Below are 9048 nucleotides of genomic sequence, written 5' to 3' on the forward strand. Positions count from 1 at the left end.
ATTTATTTAAAACAACATTCAAATACCCCCCACCACTTTATTTCGAAAGATAGAGAAAAATTGTTTTTACAAAAAATATTCGACTTTAAGTTAACATTAAAACGCAAATACTTTTTTGTTACATTCATTGGGGAAAATCGCGAGAAACGTAACTTTATGTAATTCAAGATGGTGGAAACGCCCACTGGCGGCCAACTTGGAAACTTGAAAATAATTTCCAGCATTTTCCCTTGCCCACTTTACCTATAAAATTTTTTACCGTAGCTCTCTACGATCATTAGTTTCTGAGATACAGCCGCTTACCTCGCTTATTTGCCCACCTTGTACATTTTACTTTGCTTTAAATATATGAAGCTAATTCAAATTAATTCTAAAGCTATACAAATACAAAAATTTAGTTGTGCTAGCGAAATCTAACTTCATAGAGAAGTCAGTAGTTAATAAAATAAAAATTATTTATCTGAATATTACTAATGAAAAATTACTTAGAGAATTTACAATTTGCAATAAGTAAGATATGTTTTTTCATTAGTAATATTCAGATACCTACTTATAATTATTTTAGATAACTGAAGAGTTAGAATATCAAAGGGCCGAAAACTGATTTCAGAGATATTTGATAAAACTAGTACAAAATTAAAAGCTCTTGTAGCAACACGTTAAAAAAAACGTAGGTGTCTAAAGTTATATGTACAGAGGCATATAATGTCTATTGTAATATCAAAAGAAGTAACGCAACCATTTCTAGAAAATGAAAAATAAGAAAAATGCCAAAATATTATATATTCAGGTGCTTCATATTGTATGTTCATTTTTCTCTGAGTATGGCAGCATGTTTTCCACATGTTTCCTTTTGTTCTTTCCAATTTTATTTTCATGTCTCAAAACCAAAACTTATTTTCTTTAAGATTTCGTAATTTCTTTGAACAAAATTGTGTTTTGTAAATGAGAAATTATAAAATTCCAGAACTATTATCATACAGTTTGACAAATACATTTTGTGTATGACATTTTGTAAACTAATAAAGACTATTTGAGATATTTGTTTTTTAACCATATTCCTCTAAATTAAAATAATATTTTTAATATGTATTGAAATTATACTGAAAATTTCAACTAACATTTCAAGGTTGACAATAGGGATTTAGTCCCAAGTAGTGTTTAGGTTCATTGCTAGCTATTTTCATCAAATTTAATTTGATGAAAAATGGCACTTAGCCTCTTTCATATGTCAAAGCTGCAATTATTAACTACTAGTTTCTCTATGAAGTTAGATTTCTTTGGCATATATGGAGTTTTCATTTTCAAGATTTTTTCGAGAAATTTTTAAAATTAATTTGAATTAGTGAAATATATTTAAAGGATAGTAAAATGTAGAAGAGTTAATAATAAAAAAAATACCTAACTTTTACAATAATGAAATATATTCTATTTTATTCAAAGAAATTATTTTACAACCAAATAATTTTTTGGAGTTATTCCAATAAGTAAAAACTTTGGTCATATCAGTAGTACTTTGATGGTCATAAAAGATGCCAGCTCGGTGCCAACCAACCATTGTCCCTGATTTATCACGTTTTAAAATATTAATCCTACAACTCCCGGTTCAACAAGTTGTGGTTGAAATTCTGGAGAATAAGCCTTATATGACATAGAACAGCGAAATGAATTTACTTTTTATGTTACTTGCTGATGATGGCCACTTGCACTAAAAAATATTCTGTACGCTCTGCTTTCTGTTATAGACGGCGATGGGCGTACATCCATTAGAGTTACAAGCTTTTTCTGCATTGTAAACATCAAATCATCAACACGATATTCTCTGAACTATATTTTCGGCCTTAACGGTACATGGTATATTATGTAATAAATGATAGACAGATAAAGGCAGAGTACGCTCAAATCGCCCATACTTCATTTCATTTGCCTATTTCTGCATTTTTTTGTAATTTGTAATTTCTATCCGGCAACTCAAGATTAAACGTTGGATAAAAGTGACAAGTAAAAAGTTTGAAATCATTTTGTACTAAGTACTCCTAGTGTTTTAAGCGATTTTATATAATCAAAGATATTCATAAAGAAATTGATGAACGTATACAGGGTGTCCCGTTCATGTTTCAAAAAAACTTGTGTGCAAGTTTCTCATGGGAAAATAATGGGGATAGTTCATGTAACATTTTTTTCTTAGACGCCCTGTTTTCGATATACAGTGTGTTAATGTTTTTACTTTCAAAATGGTATTCCTTAATTATCTTTAAATCGGCTAATGATAAAAATGTCTAAATTTGTACATGAGTAAACATCATTTGTGCGTTAAGAATAATGTGCAAACGGTTTCCTTCTGAAAAGCAGTGTCGTCGATACAGGTAATTGAAGGGGTACAATCCAAGAAAAAATATGTTAAAAGTCAAAATTTATTACATTTCTAAACGGTTCTGGAAACTCCAAAGGATACTACAAAAAAAAGGTATACTTGTCGAAATTCGGTAGCATGTACCATTTTCGAGAAAAATGAGGTTGAATTTTTTTTGCTCACATAAAGTGGCACAAGTACATTAACAAAATATTAAATTGAAAAAGGACCTTACCATTGAGTGAGCTGAAGACATTTAGCTACCAACAGTATTTACGTTTAAGACTATATTTTAATTTATTACGTATCACATGAAACAGTTAAATTGTATAACATTTTATTAACTAAAAAAAATTAAAATTTGTTTTGTTTCCGTTTGTTGTAAACTAACATTTAAAAAAGTAAATCAAAATAAACAGATTATGATAATTGATTATCTATTATTAACTAATTTTAGATTTTGTAAACTACACTACCATTACTAAAATAAACAATTGTTGATGGACATGAATGCTTAAAAAAAGTGATAAAAACAGAAAAAATATTAGGAAACAGATTCGGAGATATACAGAACAATTACTGGCAATTAAATAAATGTGCAAACTCGTAATACTACAGTAGATACTGAAATTGTCCCCCATTTCCTTCTATGCAACTTCATTTTTCTCGAAAATGGTACATGCTACCGAATTTCAACAAGTATACCTTTTTTTTGTAGTATGCTTTAGAGCAAGGGTCGGCAACTGGCGGACCGCTGTCCAGATCCGGACCGCGGAAGGTAAAATACTGGACCGCCAAAAATTATTTGAAAGTATAAATTACTCAAATAAATTATTTAAAAAATGTTTTTTACGTTTAAGTGCCAATCTTATCATTTTTTCTAGTATTTTACAATTGTGTGAGTGTGTGAGTTCTTAATGGTTAGTAAGCAGATTAAATTTGAGTCCAAATTAAAATAAAAAAAATAATATGAATTTTTTTTGGACCTCGTTAAAAATTTTCAAAAGTATCCGGACCCGACCCAAAATTACTTGCCGACCCCTGCTTTAGAGTTTACACAACCGTTTAAAAATGTAATAAATTTTGACTTTTAACATATTTTTTTCGATTGTACCCCTCCAGTTACCTGTATCGGCGACACTGCTTTTCAAAAAGAAACCGTTTGCTCATTATTTTTAACGCACAGTTGATGTTTGCTCGCGTACAAATTTTGACATTTTTATCTTTAGCCAGATTTAAAGATAATTAAGGAAAACAATTTGGAAAGTAACAACTTTAACACACTGTATCTCGAAAACAGGGCGTCTAAGAAATAATCTTTACATGAACTACCCCTATTATTATTCCATGAGGAACCTGCACACAAGTTTTTTTGAAACTTGAACGGGACACCCTGTATGTAAGTGTGTTACACAATCTAATTTTTTATTGCAATTAGGTAATAGGTCGAGGTTATTTATTAAACTATTGTCGCTTTCACTTACTATATCAATAAATTGACAATTTTGTGCGTTACACATGATACACTGTTAACTCAAGGTCAAAAACTGTATCGATTTCTTTGACTCTGTAAAGCTGGTATTTTATTAGTACTGTATTTAAAGCATATTTGTTACAATAAAACTATAATACCTACTCTTCTAATTTGTGTATGGCAATGTATGTATTTTTTAAAATTAAGTTTTTAATATGCTGTATAGTTATCATCATTCTCTTAATGATCAGTTTTTTTTTTAGTTTTCATATGAGTTATGTACATAATAGCTGTTTTGCATTGACAATTTATTCATCAATTAATTCACGAATTTATTGGCAAACAGTGTGGTTTTACACTGCTACAGACTTTGTCAAGTTTTTTGACGTATGAATCAGTTCTACCAATGAATCAAAGAAGCAAATAAATTTCAAAAATGTCACCTTTCCACTCATAATTGTAGTGATACAACAGCGGTACCGTTCTGACACATATTGGGTTGATACTTCCGAACTTCACGAAGAAATTGATGAAAATTAGAACATGCTCTAATTCGTCAAGAATTTGATGAATAAATTGATGAAGTTATTTGACAGCTGATTTGGTCATTACACTTGTCCAATTTCTTGATGAAGCGACTTCATCAATTAATTGATCAATAAATTGTCAATGTAAAACAGCTATAAGAAGATAACAACAATTTAGTTTGACATATTGTCGATTAAACGTACTTCGTAGTAATTAACTGTTTAAGTAGGTACCTTATTTTTCAGTAATTGAGTGTTTATTTGTTAGTTTTATTTTGTAACAGATTTGATTCAAACTTTATGACAGTAATTACCTTGTCGAAATAAATTTTTCAGTCGTTTAGGGTCCCTTAATGTTCGTTCTTAAAACTAGTTACTATTTTTTAAATTAGAATTCGCCATAGTGCATTAGAAAGTAGACTTAATATGGAGTAAGAAATTCACATTTACTCAATATTTAAAAGATATTTTGTACATTTCTTAATTTATTTTCTAAATCAGCTTATAAAAGAACTTTTATGATGGATTTTACGCCAAAAATAGATAAAAAAGTTAGACCTATGTATCCTGAAATGTTTATCTTTCGAAACAGATAATTAAAAATTAATGAAATGGAAATAATATGACTTATTTGAAGGTACATAAAGCAGCTGAGGAATACCTTGAATTATTATTATTGTTATAATTATAACTTGAAATCATGCCACTTTTACCAATAGTCATATCAATAACTATTAGTCCCATCGGTATGAAGCAGCAGACCACATTTTTTTAAAGAAAATTTGGATTTTGGACCAAAAATTTTACTAAAATTACCAAGACGCAATTAAATTTCAATTAAATAGCTTCAGCCGTTTTCTTTTTAAAATGTAACACTCCTAGACACATGTTATAAGAATTTTTTTTTTAATTTGTGATCTAGAATCCGCCATTAAGGCATTTTTGTTACACCCTGTATAACTCTATACACCACTGACGTAGATAGGGATAAAATATATTCATGTTTCATTGATGCGACTACATTTTTCTTTAATTTTTTATGAACTATTGTACAAAAAATATAATTTAAACTTATTTAAAATAGTTAGGCATTGGTAAAAATTGAAACTGTTTCTTTTTTATTCAGTATTTTCATAGAAGCTTTTAGTGTAGAGATACAAATCCTCTTTTATTATTAACACTTCGTTAACTTCATTTTAATATTTTAGAAACATACTTCCTTTCTCAACCTCATAGTTTTTTTTTGCTTGACTAATATACAGTTTGGTAAGATCATTACTTACAGCACCCATACACAGTAAAATGTTTAACAGTCGAAAGTTTATACCCCTACAGTTTGGTATATGGTATGTGACATTTCAAGAAATTAGAGACTAATCACCACATTAGCATGTATCAGGGTTTCGTAGATAAATAAGCTTGTATCATTTCCGGTATACAACAGACGAAGCATTTTAAGTGTAACAGGAAGCGCATGCATAGTAATAATACGGATAAGAAAACAAAAATTAAATTAAATCAAAATTTAAAAACTCTTTGTTCCATGTACCCACATCTTAGCTTTACCGCTAAAGTATAAATGTTGAGCAGAAGAAAACGCTTTGATATACATTACACACTCGTTGTAATGAAGCACTTGTGGAAGTTTCTATTTTTAGCATATACAAACATGTACACATTTATCTCGCAAAAGCATGAGTAACTTTTCAGGACATGACCGTTAATAATTTAATATTCTTTTAATTTTGCATGAAATTATAAAGAATTATTACGTATTATAACTAGTTAAGATTTATATAAAGCGCAGATATAAACAAATGTGTTTAACATTGCCAAACAAAATAAATTTAATAAATAAAATTTATTACCCATAAAACGTATTTATACATCATAAATTTATATGCGGATAGATGAAAAATATCAAAATATGAGAGAAAATATTACAAAATCTCTGACACAGATACTATTCGACTCGATTTTTGATATACTTTTAACTAAAATCGAGACTAAAATAACATGAAGTAGAGAATAAAATGTCATATAAATAAAAGTTTGTATTTCATTTTTTTTTGTTAATAACTCCGTAACTTTTAAAGACATATTAATAACATTTAACGTGTGGTAGGAAATTTTATATAGTCGAAGATAGACTTATTATAGACTTTTTACATAAAACATAGAGGTTGCTAGAAACATCTTATCTCTTTTTTGCCACATCTAGCAGACCTTTTGCGAAAGGCAGATAATTTTTTAATCTCAATTTTCATTGCATACCATTATTATTTATAGAATCCAGACGCAAATATACTTATTTAACCAAACAACAAAAAAATATTAATTTCAAAAAGTCCCTTTGCTTCACCTCAACAATCTACATTTTCCCCTTCTTGCACCAGGATGTACAATTGTACAAATAAACTTCAATATATTGCGTTCCCATTCCGTATATAACGGCTTTACAACCAACAAGAACGAAAATTATCATCAGGGCGGGCCTTAGAGTTGTGAAAGCGGGTCCGCCTCCACAGATCCTAGCCCGAGACCAACAAGGGCAGATTTCTAGTTAAGGGGCCACGGTATAACAACCCGAAAAATCATCGTATGATTAGTATAAAATTTTCAAGACAAATAATAAAGTAGCTTTTCAAAAAAACATCTTCTCGAGATCTTAACATCCCCTAATTTCAGGTAAGAAATTAATTCATATTCGGTTATTCTGAATCCCCATCAATTTCTATTGAAATATGTTTAACAGTGATTGAGTTATGTTAAAAACAAATGAATAAAAAATTTGAAGACCGATAACTTTTTAAGAGAAGCAAATTTCTCTCAGACAAAACATGATCTAAATTGGTTTATTTTCAATCAAGGAAACTATACCTTTGAGGTATGACTCTTTTGCTTCCGTACACCCTATATATTAACAAGATGATCAATTCAATAAATCATATTATCATTCCGATAAGACAAACATTGAAATATCGAGTAATTGAGGCAATGGTTTACTTACTACTACTATTTTAGAAGTATCTTAAAAAAAGCTGCAATATTAGAAATTACCAACAAAAACTATATATTTTCACGCTTTTCTATGCCCGGTTCTCTTGACATTTTAATATTCTTCAGTCTGTTAAGGTGTGAAATTGGAAAAAATCGGCAAATATTTTTAAATATCCAGAACGGAATTGTATCACTAATAAAAAATACTAAAAAAGTTACATTAGAAAACAAGATCCACAGTGGCAACCAGGAAAACACTTGAAAAATATTTTACAACATAAACAGCTGAAAAAAGAAAAACATTTCACAATTTAACCGGAGAATACGCAATACCTTTAAAGCACAGGCTATGTCCTAATAAAAAAATGTTTCCATTCTGGTGAATGCGCAAGGAACACGACGAATTTGTTACACGAATATATTAAAATTTCCGTTAAATAAATATCCAAGCATATTTAGCATAAACTATTTTGAATGTTAATCGATTTTTTATAACCTCTCTATATGAAAGAATTTAACTGTTATTTGGATAGATATACGATCCTAAAATACCTAACCAATAAAATATAGTATATATTTTTATTTTTGCATGCCACATTAATATTTCTAGTGTGTTATATTTATTATCATTCTTGATGGAATCACACTAATTTCATTTTTATAATGATAATAATAATTCCATCATTCAGATACATCTGAATATTTAAATTCTTAATTTTTTTATGAATAGAAATTAACAGAAAAGTACTGACAAAATGGATTAAGAATTGCATCTACATTTGATTGATTTTTCTGCACATAAATATAATAGTTAAATTCAAGATACGGTAATTTTTTGTATTAGTAATATATAATAGTAGAAAGCAAATATATCTTAACTGTCATGATCGTCAATGAGTTTTTCTTAGAGGGTAAACACAATTATTATTTACATATGGGCTATGGTGGATAATGAATTTAAAAAACATTATTTTGTATTACGACATCTTGCAAAATAAAGCACGACCCAGATGTGCTAGAGGTCACTGTTACAATCACAAGTCTGAATGAATGCAAAAACTAAAGAATTTAATTTTCAATTTTAACATGTTGTGTGCCTGAAATATATTTACAGGATAAGCAAATTATTTACGGGTCAATGTTAACTATGACTGGTTACCTAGATATATTAACAACGCACCAATAATAATTTAAATAGGTTACAGGTTACGCTAGGTCACAATTAAAACATCTATTGGCATTCGTCACCTTTTCACTATATCCTCGCCGAGCAAAACAAAACAACGGCACCTTCTGCGTCGTACGAAAGCCGCCCGACCAGCTAGACTGAGATTCTTATAAATCCCGATACACAAGCTATCGCTTTGCTAGAGAGAGGTTAGAGTGGTGATAATCGGAATGACATCATAATGTACCGAGAAAGTGTGACAATCTGAAAGGCCGGATGGAAACGTGCGCTCTCCGAAGAAGACGATCCGCCGGCACGCGCGAATTTCCACTGCGCTGCAGCCGCATTACGTAACTCTACGGAATGAGGGTCCCGATGCTGGTGTCTGAGTGGGGGAGGATGACGCGAGCAACTCGTCTGGAGAACCGCCGTCTCGATGGGGAGGTCGTCTAACACCGCGAGGAGTTCACGGCTAGGGATGGGTGCTGAGGATACTTTAGATTTAGAAGATCGACTTTCTTCCTCT

General features: G+C 30.1%; 1 protein-coding gene across 1 annotated transcript in view; it reads right to left on the reverse strand.

Moving 5' to 3' along the window:
- LOC108913512 (colorectal mutant cancer protein) overlaps positions 1–8823 on the reverse strand; it is a 189072-nt gene extending 180249 nt beyond the window's left edge. The window contains exon 1 of the mRNA XM_018719072.2: positions 8603–8823. The gene's annotated coding sequence lies outside the window, so the exon portion shown is untranslated. The remainder of the gene's footprint in view (positions 1–8602) is intronic.
- Positions 8824–9048: the final 225 nt, after the last annotated feature.

This window comes from Anoplophora glabripennis, unplaced genomic scaffold (assembly GCF_000390285.2).
Source record: "Anoplophora glabripennis isolate ALB-LARVAE unplaced genomic scaffold, Agla_2.0 scaffold37, whole genome shotgun sequence".
Classification (NCBI taxonomy): domain Eukaryota; kingdom Metazoa; phylum Arthropoda; class Insecta; order Coleoptera; family Cerambycidae; genus Anoplophora; species Anoplophora glabripennis.